The sequence below is a fragment of the Lepidothrix coronata genome, unplaced genomic scaffold (genome assembly GCF_001604755.1).
Source record: "Lepidothrix coronata isolate B3197 unplaced genomic scaffold, Lepidothrix_coronata-1.0 Scaffold148, whole genome shotgun sequence".
NCBI lineage: Eukaryota > Metazoa > Chordata > Aves > Passeriformes > Pipridae > Lepidothrix > Lepidothrix coronata.
In genome coordinates, this window is record NW_016690328.1 from 305,946 (window position 1) to 320,141 (window position 14,196).

At 47.5% G+C, this 14,196-nt stretch overlaps 1 long non-coding RNA gene and 2 other non-coding genes across 3 annotated transcripts; 1 reads left to right on the plus strand and 2 right to left on the minus strand.

The window, feature by feature from the left end:
* Positions 1–3,741: 3,741 nt before the first annotated feature.
* TRNAL-CAG lies at positions 3,742–3,824 on the minus strand. Its single transcript has one exon. It is a non-coding gene; the product is annotated as a tRNA-Leu (tRNA).
* An 87-nt stretch (positions 3,825–3,911) lies between these two features.
* LOC108503953 lies at positions 3,912–13,059 on the minus strand. The gene is made up of 3 exons (XR_001876943.1): positions 12,931–13,059; positions 12,341–12,559; positions 3,912–3,968 (listed from the first exon to the last, which is right to left on the minus strand). It is a non-coding gene; the product is annotated as an uncharacterized LOC108503953 (long non-coding RNA).
* TRNAF-GAA lies at positions 8,738–8,810 on the plus strand. Its single transcript has one exon. It is a non-coding gene; the product is annotated as a tRNA-Phe (tRNA).
* Positions 13,060–14,196: the final 1,137 nt, after the last annotated feature.

Consider the following 14,196-nt stretch of genomic DNA (forward strand, 5'->3'; position numbering starts at 1 on the left):
TAAGAAAGAAAGGAGAAATTACTGGTTTTCTCATGTGAATCTGAAGCAATTAAAAAGGGCACAAAATAAACCTCGGGCCTGGAATCCCTCTGACTTCCTCGTGTCAGCTCCTCGCTGTGTTTCAGGAGCAGAAGCAGAGTTGTGTGTGTGTTCATTGGCAGCTCCTGTTTGGTTTCGTGCTGGAATGGGAAAGCAAAGCTCCAACTTCCACGGATTTCCCACAAGGACAACTGGGAAGAGGAGCCACGTTCTGGATTCGGCTCCTGGCCTTCATTTCAGTGGGTGCAGCTGTTTTACTTTTGCCTGGAGTGTTGGCATGTGCTAATTGGGCAAAGAACAGTAATTAGTCAGTGTGTGTGGGAGGTGATTTGTCTGGATCCCACCACGGAGCCTCCCAGAAGGCGCGGGTGCTCCAAGGGATGATATGAACACCCTTTAATTGGCTGGACCACGGGTTCAAAGAGCAGTTCCTGCTCTGGAAACACCTCAAATTTGTGGCATCTTCCTCCCCCTCCCCAAATCCTTCCTGCTCTGAGTGCAAGTATTGACATCCATTTAAAAAATAGGAGATTTCCAGGGAGGGGAAAAAAAGTTTCTGGACATATCATGAGATTACACGTCACAGAGTCACAAAATCACAGAATATGCCAGGTTGGAAGGAACCCACAAGGATCATCGAGTCCAACTCCTATCCCTGCACCCATTCCCAAGAGTCACACCATGGGCCCGAGAGTAAATTCATTAGAGAAAAAAATGTTCTAAAATCAACCAACAATGGAATTTTAAAAAGGTGCTGCTGAGATTATCCTGACTTCAGGAAAAGCACAGAATTCCTCTGAATCCAAAAGTTAAAGCCAACCAGAAAAGGGACAACTGTTTATGTGAAGCATTTCAAGTTGAAGTCCACTTAGAAGGTGTTGGAACCAGCAAAGTCCATGTGTCTGTCTGTCTGTCTGTGCAGATCATTTCCCTCAAGAGCTTCAAAAATCCTCCTGGAACACCTTGCATCAGTTTGTGGGGAGAATATTCAACCTTATGGGATCATAAAAAAAATATATCCCCATCAACCAACTTCTGCAACCCAGATTTGGCAAATATTTTAAAAATTCCCTATGAAATTCCTTGTGGAAAGAATCAGTTCCCTATATATGCATGTATAAACATATTTCTGTGTATATATAAATATGTATATGTGGATCTATGTGTGTATATACATACACACATACATATATATATATTTAAAGTTGGGAAGGCACTGAATAAATTTTTGGGGAGATGGTTTTCTCCTGCAGTGAATGTTTTTTTCTGGGGAATTCAACCAATTTCCTTCTTTCCCATCAACTCCCCAGCATTTCCTCTTCACGGTCCTCTTTCTCAGGTGTCTCTAAAGTGGACTCAGAGGAGCTCTTGGTGCCCTCCTGCCTTTCCAAGAACCCAGGAATGAGGGTGAGCTTCTGTAAAAAGCCTTTTCCTGTGTAATCCTGTTTATTAAAAATTAGTAATTAGTCTGTGGATGATGTTGCCTTCCAAGTCAGTCACTGCAAGCCAGAACTACTTTTTCTATTGTTTCTATTTAAAAGAAACACACACACAAAAAAAGATGATGAATCATCATCAGATATTCTGTAAAACCCCAGATATTTCTGGAAAAGGCCAGAGACCTCCACAAAAAAAAACAACAATGAAGTGTTTAAAGAAATGTTATATAATGTGAAGGTTTACAATGGAATACATTAAATTCTTAGGCAGTTCAGGCTATACTTTCCTTCACTTCCCACTGCTCCTAATAATACTCTTTGTTCCAATCTAAACCAATCTTTCTCCTTCTTTGTTGTTTGTTCCACTCTGCAAAGGCTTGTAGACAGTTCTGGTCCCCTTAGTCATAGATTAGACAAATTGCACATATTGTTTCCTTTTAATCTCATCTCCCTCCTGACTTTTTAAATGCTTGGAGTTGTTCTCCACCATCCTCTGCAGTTTACCGACACTGCCTTGATATTTTGATGTGCTCAACGAGCACGATTCCACAGTGGGAGTCAGGTACATGCTCAATCCTGGCTGCTCAGCAGCATTTTGGGGAAGAAACATCTCATTCCTGATTGCACCAGAACATGTGATTTTGACAGAGCTGTTGCAAAGAGATATTCTAATTAAAGGCAAGGCTCGGCCTCTTCTGCCGTGAAATTAATGGTAGGACGTGGGAAAAGGGCCTCGAGTTGTGCCAGGGGAGGTTCAGGTTGGATTTTGGGAAGCAAATATTCACTGAAAGAGTGGTTGAACATCAGAACAGGCTGCCCAGGGAACTACTGGAGTCACCAGCCCTGACCATGACACAGGAACAGCCTTCGTGGTTTCGTTTTCACATTCTTTCCTTCCACAAAGTGATGTCTTTAGTTGAAAGGAAGACTTCATCTTTTCACTTGAAGCTTGAAATTCATCACTGACATCAGCTCTGGACTCTTAATTTCTCTTTCCCTCAGCAGGAAAGGTCCTTTGGTGCTGGTACCTAATGGGAGGTGCCACCTGAGGCTGCAAAAAGTGCTGCTGGGTTGTTTTAATTAACAAAATAAAGATTTCTGATCTCCTTGTCCTTCAAGACAAACTGCTTTTCCTGCTCTTTTTGTGCACCTCGGTTTGCTGGACTCCCCTCTTTGCCTGGGAGGCACAAGGATCTCAAGGACTTGCCTCTGGTTTGGAAAATGAGTGGTGGGAGAAATCCAGGCCCTGCACACTGACACTGCAGTGCTGTATGAAAGACTATCAATAAAAGACATCATCTCAAAGAACTTGCAGCATAAAAGTTTAAAGCCACAGACTCATCAGGAAAAAAACATTCAAAAAAGGATTGTTCTGCCTTGAACTGCTGCAGCTTAACCTTGTTTAGGCTGGAAGAGGATTTCTGTGCTTCAGGGAATGGTGGAATCATTAAGTTTGGAAAAGAGCTCCAAGATCATCAGGTTCAATCTTTCAACCTTCACACTCAACCACGTAGGGAAGTGCCACATCTCCTCATTTTCGGAACACTCAGCCCATCAATCCAGCCTGTCCAGATCCCTCTGTAGGTCCTTCCTTCCCACAGGAAGATGGATTTCAAGCCCCACACTGGCATGCTGTCCTTAGGCCCATCTCTAGCAAGCCTGGTTTTATCCCCTTCCCCCTTCAAACCTGGTTTAAAGCCCTCACAGTCAGCCCCCAACTCATGGGACAGAACCCTTTTCCCACTTTGAAATGGCGAAACCCAGCTGCCACCAGCAGATTTGGTGATCCAAAAAGCCAAAATTCCACCCGAGCCAGGTGTTAATCAGGTGGGAGGGAAAAAGCCAAAATTCCACCTGAGCCAGGTGTGAATCAGGTAGAAGGGAAATAGCCAAAATTCCATCTGAGCCAGATGTGAATCAGGTGGGAGGAAAAAGCTAAATTTCCATCTGGGCCAAGAGTTAATCAAGTGGGAAGGAAAAAGCCAAAATTCCACCTGATCCAGGTATGAGTCACATGGGACGGAAAAAGCCAAAATTCCATCTGAGCCAGGAGTTAATCAGGCAGGAGGGAAAAAGCCAAAATTCTCTCTGATTAATCAGGTGGGAGAGACTTCTCTCTTTGACCTCATCACTGTCAACCTGAACAATCAATAGTAGGCACCAATCCAAGGGCTGGACAAGAATCAGGGAGACTCCTGGGAATGCCTCCTACACTGGGAGGCAGCAGAATTCCCTCTGGGATGAGTCTGGGCAGCAAACAAGTTGTCAGGAGTGGGATTCGAACCCACGCCTCCAGGGGAGACTGCGACCTGAACGCAGCGCCTTAGACCGCTCGGCCACCCTGACCTCTGGAATTTGCCCCTTTCCGTGTCCTTTGGAACAGCCTGGAAAGTTGCCATGGATCCAGTGTGTCCTTCAAGTGTGTGGAGCACTTCTTTGGGCATCCAGGGCTCTCCTCTGCACTCCAGCTGGGAAGCAACTGCCTGGACTCTGGAACAGACAGGAGTTGGAGCCGGGTGGGGATCAGTCCCTGCTCCCAAGGAACAAGTGATGGGACAAGAGGAAGGGGCCTAAAATGCACCAGGGGAGGTTTAGATTGGATATTAGGATAAATTTCCTCACTGAAAGGGTGGCCAGGAAGTGTTCAGGGAAGTGGTGGAATCCCCATCCCTGGAAGTGCTCAAATGGACTTTGGTGTTCAAAGGTGCTCAGAAAGTGTGGATGTGGCACTTGGGGATATATTTTAGTGGTGGACACAGTGACGCTGCATTAACCATTAGACTTGATGATCCTAGAGGTCTTTTCCAACCTTAATAATTCCATGAGAAGGCCTGAAGTTCTCTCCTTCCTCCCCCATCACTAAGTGGCACAAGAGGTTAATAATTAACATGGGCTAATTAACCAGTGAAATACCACAAACCAGCAGAATTAAGGAGGGAAAAAAACCCCAAAGAACCACCAGAATGACAAACTAAAAAAAGATACACTAATTTCTGGCACATTCCTTTACTTCTGCCAGCTCCTTTCTTTCACTTTCTCCTTTTTTTTTTTTTTCCCTTTTCTCTTTATAAAGTGCTGGAATTTTTCCAACAGTCTTTAGACGAGTTGACTCTGAGGTGATGTCTGTGTGTGTGCAGGAAGGGGGCTTTCCTCTCATCCCAACCTCAGCCCAGCTCCCCAGAGAGGCTCTGAGCTTTTGAGAGGGACAGCAGAACAACAGGACTTCTCTAGGACCAGAGAAAGGGCCGAGGAAATGCACTTTCAATGGAAAGGAGAGACTTTTTATTCCAAGACAAAGTGAAATTGTGGTAAGGGATAAATCTTTCAGAGTGGCAGGAGTGGCCAGCAAATTATAGAAGAGGAAGAAAAAGCCATGGAATATAAATATTGCCCTTTATGCAACATATGCTGGGTGTTGGAAGTAAATGATCTTAAAAGTCCCTTCCAACCTAAACCATTCTATGATTCTGTAATTATCTATATACACCATTACAGAGGATTTTTCACTAAACTGTTATAACTGTATCATTAGAGGAACAGTTCAGCATTCTTATTAACTTTATTCTGCTAAAGAATTTCCTGAACTGGTGAGGGAGTAGGTTCAGCATGTCTATAATTATCAGCTGCTTCTGCCCACATTCCTGGCTGATGGAAAATTATTAATCTTGAGCCTTGGCTAATGGGCCATGTTGGGAGACAGAGGAGATTTGCTCAGGCTTGGCACTACAAATCCCCAGTTCCTCCTGTGAACCTCCACAGGTTTTAGTGGATGCAAAGCTCTGTGTCATCCCTGCCCATCACAGGGATGTGGCCTTAAGGACATGACCTTTGCCATGAGAGACAGCAGGGGCAGAGAAGGGAATCAGACACCAGGGAATTGAGTATCAACCCACCACCAACCCAACGTGCCTCCTGGCTTTGATTAATTTAAAGACAGATATGGAGGAAAAGCCCTATGAGGAGCAGCTGAGGGAGCTGGGGGGGCTCAGCCTGGAGAGGAGGACACTCAAGGGAGACCCTCTCATTCTTTTCCAACTCCCTGGCAGGAGGGGAGAGCTGGGGGGGTCGGGCTCTGCTCCCAGGAACCAGCAGTAGGACATGAGGGCACAGCCCTGAGCTGTGCCAGGGGAGGTTTAGGTTGGACATCGGGAAGAAGTTCTTCCCAGAGAGAGGGATCAGCCCTTGGAATGGGCTGCCCAGGGAGGGGCTGGAGTCCCCATCCCTGAGGGTGTTGCAGCAGAGCCTGGATGTGGCACTCGGTGCCATGGGCTGGATGCCAAGGTGGGGTTGGGGCACGGGTTGGACTCGACAATCTCAGGGGTCTTTTCCAACCTTTTTGATTCTGGGATTCTCTGAAAAAGGGCAGGAGGGAAGCCAGAGGCCCTCAGTGTTGACTTAAAAGGTGTTCAGGTTCCTCGAGCTCTTTGGGAACTAGTGGCATCTGGCTGTGGGTGGACACCGGTGACTAAGGAAAGGTGTTTTGCAGAGCTCCAGCTGGTGAGGAATGAGCTGTATGAGGGAAACACAAAGCCAAGGGGTTTCCATTGGGTAAACAGTCTGCATTTGGAATGCTTTGTATGAGAATAAACAGCCTGCCCAAAGCAACCTGCCAACTTCCCATCAACACTCTGTCCTTTTAAAGCACTTTTTTTTCTTTTATTTCTAACAGCTTCACATCCTCCCAGGCAGGATCGTGTGGCAGTTTTGGAATCTATGAGGCATTTGGCATTTCCCTCTCACCTTGCCTGCCTTTGGGTTGGCACAGCTCCACAGCCCAGGTTTTGTGCCTGTGGATCTCTCTTGTTGGGATATTAAAACAAATGCCACCGTGGCTCATCCTGGCTGGAGGGAGGAGGGGGGGCAGGGAAGTCTCTGTGGCTCATCCTGGCAGATGAATCATGAACTCAGAGGGACATTTTGGAGGGTCAGGGCAGCCACCACCTACTAAGAACAAGGGCAGAGCCACAATCCAAGGCCAGACTCCTTCACAAAAGGTCACTCACTCAGGGGACATTCCCAGGGACGTCTGTACCATCCTAATCAGTACAAATACTGGAATATGCTTTAAATACTGATCCCATGCCCAGCAAGTGGCATCTTTAAGTGGGAGAGAGGCCAGAGCTCTCACGTCCAATGTGAGAACCTCTCTTTTGATTACTGGGGCTTTGCAGGTCTGAGGGTGTCACACTGTTACCCCCCAGCAACTTGGGAAAGTCCAAGAAAAAAACTACCATTTAGGAGTTGGAGCTATTAAACTGTATTTTTGTAGGCACTCCAAAATTTACACTGAGATAACATAGGTTATCACGCAGAGGGGAAAGCAGAGGGGCAGCACTGATCTCTTCTCCATGGTGGGCAGTGACAGGAGCTGAGGGAATGGCTGGAGCTGTGCCAGGGGAGGGTTAGGTTGGATCTCAGGAAAAGGTTCTTCATCCCGAGGGTGGTTGGGCACTGAACAGGCTCCCCAGGGCAGTGGGCACAGCACCAAGGCTACCAGAGCTCCAGGAGTGTTTGGACAACGCTCTCAGGCACATGGTGGGATTCTTGGGGATGCTCCTGTGCAGGAACAAGAGCTGGATTGATGATCCTTGTGGGTCCCTTCCAACTCAGGATATTCTATGATTCCATGTTTCCAGGAGTGTGCTGGCCCTCAAATTATCAGACTGATCAAAAATATCCTACTTCTACCAGGGAAGTGTCTCCAACCAAGTTGCTTCAAGTGGAATCCAATGGTGAAGGAGCCAAAGGAAGGCAATTCCACAGGATCACAGATGACAGGTCCATGAATTTGGTGATGACCAGCTCGAGGACTGTTTGTGAGCTGTGGCTTCTAAATGAGACTGTCTAATACCCCATCCCACTGCATTTTGGAAATCTCCAATGATGGGGGACTCCACCACCTCCCTGTGGAGGTTGTTCCACTGATTGAAAAAATTCTTTGTTATATCAAGATGAAAACTTTCTGACATGCCCACATTCAGTTCATGCTCCCACTGCTTGGCAGAAATATGTGACTCTAATTAGTCAATGCTCATTAAGACTTTATTTCAGAAGACTCCCTTAATTTTTCACTCATTATTTGGGGGCAGGGGGAGCAGGAGGTTTATTTATTTAATTATCTCAGGTGTAGGGGGCTTTAAGTGCTCATCAAGAGGTGTAATTAAGCCAAAGGCACTTGCTCCAGGCACAGATCTCCAGAGTGTGAGAAGACAAGGGAGAGGCTGATTGATCACCGCCTGGAATCAAGGAAGGAGTCCTTAAATCCCAGCCCTGTGCAAACCAAGATGAAGAGGAGTTTTCCTTTGGAATGAAAAGGATTTGTACACGGCTTTAGCCAAGCGGGAAGTGCCAGAAGCCCCTGTCTGCACTGCTGCCCATCCCAACATCCCCAGGGTGCCGGGATGTCGCTTCCAGACTCTCAGCGGAGGAGCGAAGACAGCAGCGGGACCGCTTTGTCTGTCCATGAGCACTGCTGCCCTCTCCCGGCTCCAAAGCAGATAAAACTAGAGGAATTCGGTTCAGGAAGGACGGGAATGGCAGCAGGGAGTGCAGGAATACCGGGGGGGAGGCGGGGGGTGGGTGGGATGCACAGCCCGCTGACGATTTTGGGGCAAAACCACGCTGCCTGCAGATGCTCCCCTGAAATCCTCACAGCCACTGAGGTCCTGCAGAGCGGCTCCTGCTTCCCGGGGTTTTGTCACTCTGCAGGGATCATGGAATGGTTTGAGTTAGAAGGGACCTTAAAAATCATTCAGTTCCAATGCCTTCCCATGGGCAGGGATGCCACTCATTATCCCAGGTTGCTCCAAGCTACATCCAGCCTGGCCTTGAACACTTCCAGGGATGGGGCAGCCACAGCTTCTGTGGGCAAGGGATGGCAGGATCTGTCTGTAGAGGGCACCCGGGCTATTCCCAGCTGGGGAAACAGGGATTTCAGGTGTTTCTTCATGAAAATCAGACTTTTTTTGACCTTCCACAGATTTGCTGGAGGTTTTGCACCCCTGTCAAGCGCTGGAGCTTTGCAATGACTTCTCCTTTCTTCTGCCAACAGCCACTGTGTGCCCCAGAACACATGTTCATACACTGACAAGGAGGCTGTGTTGGCACCTTGGGCCATTGCTTTGAGCCCAGCCTGTCTCCATCCTGTTCCCTGAAACAACTTCTTTGTTTCCCAAGCCAAAATCAACTAAAGGCTGCCCAAAAAGGCTGAAAGATCATCATATTTCAACAGGTTTTGTGACAATTGCAGCCCCAGCAGAGCTGAAGTAGCTCAGCTGGGAGAGCGTTAGACTGAAGATCTAAAGGTCCCTGGTTCAATCCCGGGCTTCAGCAGGGTTTTCCTGCCCTTTTGTGTGCCCAGGGCTGGGATTCCAGTACAACAGAGACATGGACAGGCAGGAGAGAGGCCAGCAAAGGCTAGGAAGGTGATCACAGAATGGGAAAGGTTGGAAGGGACCACAGTGGGTCATCCGGTCCAACCTCCCTGCTCAAACAGAGCTCAAGGCACAGGACTTTGTTCAGACTCTTCTGGAATATCCCCAGTGAGGGAGGCTCCACGCCCTCTCTGGGAAACCTGTTCTAGTGCTGGGTCACTGCCCAGCAAAGAAGTTTTTCCTCATGTCCAAGTGGAACTTCCTGGGCATCAGTTCCTGCCCGTTCCTCTTGTGCTATTGCTGGGCTTCCCCCCCCCCGAGCAGAGCCTGGTCCATCCTCTGCCCCCTCCCTGCAGACATGGACAGACAGGGATGAGGTCCCCTCTCAGCAACTCTTTTTGGAACTGAATATGTCCAGCTCTCTCAGCCTTTCCTCCCAAGAGAGATGCTCCAGTCCCTCCATCATCCTTGTTCCCCTTTTCTGTTGTTCTCCTCTGCTGCTGAATCTCTACAACTGCAGGCCAAGGGCTAGAAGACCAAAGAAAATGAGCTGGCATTTGTTCTCAATCCTGAATCCAAGTGTCTTACAGAGATTTTGTCCATATGGACAAACTTTCACCCTCCTTTTCCCCCTCAAACCAGGGACTCACATCTCTGTCACCTCCTGGGAATCGTCTGGCTTGAGCCAACTTACAAACTAGGCCAGAACATCAACAGGGAGAGCTTGACATGAAAAAAAAAAACAACTTTACAAAACATCCTGAAAGTTTTTCTTGCAGTGCTGGAAATGTGGAAAGTCTTACTTGGGTCTGACAAGATGTTGGCTCAGAAAAATCATACATTTGCTGAGCTGTGAACATGATTCCCAGGGAAAATGTGCTAGCTCCTCAACTCACGTGGCATCTTCACATGGAACTTCAGGTGGATCTGTGAGTCCTTTGGAAGAGAGAGGATCTTCCCAACAAACTGACCTTGTGCAGGCAACTTGAATAACTCAGTCTTGGAAAGCCCTCAGGTGAAAGTCAAAGGGGTGAAATTCTCTCCCTCACCTTTCTTTTTCAAGGAGAGAAATACCAGCAATATTTGAAAATAAGCAGACAGCTCCACTAAACATATTTTTATCTGAAGTCAAGCAACTAATGCAAAGTATCCCCCACACACTTGAACCCTGCTGGAGGAAGGCCAGTCCAAAGGGAAGACAATGCTTTAAAATAGAAGAGAGGCAAGTGGAGAAATGGTAATTAATCACGTGAAGAACGAAAGAAAAATCAAAGGTCAGTTCTGAAAACTGAGGAAAGCATCCAAAACCAATTAAGGAAGGCTTAGAGTCTGAAGCCCTTTGTATACGAAGTCTGCATCTCTAGATGACTCATCTCTCCAGCCTGCAAACTTCATATTTTTCCTCTCCCAGTGCCTTTCCAGGAAGGTGCCTTCACCAATCCCAAGCACAACTTCTCCCAGCCCACCTGCTCCTCCAAGCAGCTTGGAAACGAGGGGAGCAAAGTCATTCCTGCAGCGGATACGAAGACTTGGAAGAGCTGCAGAGCTGCCCATGTCTAATGGTGGGTCAGCTGAAGCCAAACCCATCTCTCCCTGGGTTTTCTCCTTTACTCACCAGCCCACAGCAAATGCCAAGTGCTGCTGTTCCTGGCGGAGCTGCCGACAGTCGTGATTCCTCGGAGCTGAAAATAGGAACGGTGCTGGCAGCAGCTGATGCTTTTGCTCACAGCTCCCAACTGAGTGGGCTCCCTCCAGAAAGCAGATGGCCAGGGAGGAACTCCAGCAATTTGCTACAAAACAGCCCCAAAGTCCCCCTTCTCCCACTGCTCTGAGAGCTCAGCATTTCATGACATCTAGTGGGCAAGGCAGAAACTTGTGCTGAGAGGAATCTCTTGGAATGCAGTGAGTGAACTGGCCCCAGAGAAGGAGAGAGGTGGAATTAAGTAAGGAAATAAAAAAGGACAAAAAAATAAAAGCTGATTTCCTCCTTTGAGCTGATTTCCTCCTTTGAGCTGATTTCCTCCTTTGAAAGAGTTACAATCCCAGCAGAAACTCCGGGGGGAGACAGGGAAGGAAAACAACATTATGGAGAGAACAAGTGATTTGAGAAAGATCATACATCGGGTCAGCCCCATAAAGTCAGTTATATTCAACCCTGGCCCTCTTCTTCAGTAGTTTCTCTTGCCTCCTGGAGAGAGGAAACCTGAGCTCTCTTAGCAGGGACATCACCCAGAAGTGCCAGAAAAAGGAGAAAATTTCCTCAGAGAAACCTGTGGATCTATTTTATGAGGAAACCAGGAGTTATCTAACAGGGGAAGTGTGACAGTGGAACACGTCACTGAAGTGTGAGATGTGAACCCCTCAGGACAAGAAAGACATTGAGGGGCTGGAGCGTGTCCAGAGATGGGAATGGAGCTGGGGAAGGGGCTGGAGCACCAGGAGCAGCTGAGGGAGCTGGGAGGGCTCAGCCTGGACAAGAGAAAGCTCAGGGGGGACCTTCTTGCTCTCTACAACTCCCTGATGGGAAGTTGGAGCCAGGTGGGGGTTGGTCTCTTCTCCCCAGTAACAAGTGACAGGATGAGGGGAAACATCCTCAAGTTCTATCAGGAGAGGTTTAGGCTGGATATTAGGAACAATTTCTTCACTGAAAGGCTGGTCCAGCCCTGGCACGGGATTCTGAGGGTAGTGGTGGGGTCACCATCCCTGGAGATGTTTAACAGATGCGTAGATGTGGCACTTAAAGACATTGTTTCACGGAGGACTTGGCAGTGCCGGGTCAACAGTTGGACCTGATGATCTTGGAGGTCTTTTCCAAGCTTAATGATTCTGTGTTTCCAGATTCCTGACTTGGGCATCAGAGACAACCTGAAAACAATTAAAATCACCTGCCCACTCAGAGTTTGGGAGCCATTTTAGATTCATCTTCCCTAGTCTAGACACTATCCTTAGCATGGGGTGCCTTGTTTACTAAAAAGACCAAATTCCCTCAATTACTTTAAAAATAACCTACCTCTATCCATTCATTTGGAGGAACATGTCAACATCTGGCCAGATGAAACCCATCTCAATGGACCAGAGCATCCAGATCTACCTGTTCTTGGGTTCTCTGCAAGTTTTAGCACAGGGTCCCACTGTCTTTCACTGAGATATTTGCAGAACTCAATAGATGGAAAAGAAAACACTGGAATTCAAAAGGGATTTGCAGGTCTGTGGCCCTCCAGTGTTTTGCAGTAGAGTGTGAGGGGAGAGATTAACCCTGATGCTGCCAGGGAGGTTTCTGAGGCCATGGAGGATGAAACCAGTGACGAGGTAACACGATGAAGCAAGAGAGGTCCAGTTTCTTCAAGGATCTCACTGTGTGTTCATCACATCCAGGTCTTTCTTTTTCCTGCCTTCTTTTATCCCTGTATGTCTAAATACCCCCTCTCCCTTTCCAGTGGCTCTAAAACACATCCCACTTTTTCCTTTCCTGCCCAGAGAATTACTCACCCCATTCTCCATCCTCCTGTGAGGAGCAGAGTGAATTTATCCAAGTTGCAAAAGACAACTTTTGTTGCCTCTGCCCAAAGATTTTCCTCGAACCACCTAATTGAAAGAATCCCAGGAGCTCCTGTTTGCTTTCAGAGATCACCTCACTGATTGCTGCTGTGTTGCCTTGCTTTGCTTTCCTGGCTGTGCCTTCCCAGAGCTGTTTCCGTTCCAGGATTTCTGAGTCGTGGAGGAAAAGGAAAGAAAAAATTAAAGAAAATAACTTTCTCCTTTGAGCCAAGCACAAATTAGGCAACTGAGCAGACAGAACTGATCCAGGGGAGAGTGGATTTGTAATCTAAATTACCGTGGAATAAAAGCACCGTCCTCCCTCTGTTCTTTAATTTAAACATTGTTTCCCATTCTTCTTCCCTTTCTGTTAGACTAATTTGGTCTGAGGGCAAGGAAATCTCGTTTGCATGTTTTAGAGGACATTAATTACAAGTCCTTTCCCTTCAAGCCCTGGTACTCCCGCACTGACTGGGAGCTCCGTGTGTCTGCAGCCCTGGCTCCTCAGGGGGCCCTTAATTATTGAGCCCATTGAGCTGTACCTGAGTAACGAGCTCAGGAGCGAGCGGTGCCTCCCTGGAGGTCTGGCTGGAAGGAGAGGAGGGGCACTGGGATGGGGGTGAGCCACAGAGCAGCAATTCCAGTTTAGGAGGAGGTGTGAGTGTGAGAGGGACAGAGCAAGTGTCACAGAAGCGTAGAACCATAAAAACATAGAACCAGAGTCATAGAATCATGGAATCACAGAATGGTTTGGATTGGAAGGGACCTTAAAGATCACTTAGTTTCAACCCCCTACCATGGGCAGGGACACTCACCACTAGCCCAGGTTGCTCCAAGCCCCGTCCAACCCGGCCTTGAGCACTTCCAGGGATGGGGCAGCCACAGCTTCTCTGGGCAACCTGTGCCAGGGCCTCCCCACCCTCACAGTAAGGACTTTTCCCCTAATATCTAACTAAACCTACTGTCAGTTTGAAACTATTCTCCTTTTTCCTAGATTATCAGTCTTAATAAAGCCAGGAGGCCCTGGCACAGGTTGCCCAGAGAAGCTGTGGATGCCTCATCCTTGGAAGTGTCCAAGGCCAAGTTGGATGGGGCTTGGAGCAACTTGAGCTAGTGGGAGGTGTCCCTGCCCATGTCAGGGGGGTTGGAATGAGATGATCTTAAAGATCCCTTCAAACCCAAACCATTCTATGATTCTATGATTGAAGTGCCCTAATCCTGTCTCAGATTCCCTGTCCCACAAAGCTTGGAATCACCAGATTCAGGACTCCAGTCAAGGTCTGGTTTTGGCATTGCCATGGCAGAGGGTTGATGACACCCCAGCATAAAATGCTTTGAGCATCCCTTCCTCACCCAGGCCTTCTGCTGCACTGACACATGAAATTCAGGATGCAGTTTGTGCCATAAATTCACCCATGGTAAATATTTGGAGTCTTTTTAGGGTTATCAGTCACCAAATCTGAGGAGCTGGTGGCCTCAAGCACCATTTCAGCTGTGATGTCCCACATCCCAGTGCTGGTGACTATTTCTTACCTGACCTTTTGCATCTTGTTCAGTCAACAATCACCTCTTGTGTCATGTTCTGTCTGTCTAAAACCTCTGAAGAATTTGTCCACTAAGGAACAATCTGTCTTTCTTTTTTTTTTCCTGTGGTCACCTTTCTTAGCTTTGTATCTTCTGGGTTCCACTCTAAGGTGAGGAAAGGTCTTGAAAGTAGGTTTAAGTTTCACCATAATATTTCCATTTTCCCTCCACATACCTGGAGTTTCCCCCTGGAGCTGCTCAGGTTCAGAGGTATTTGAGTTGGT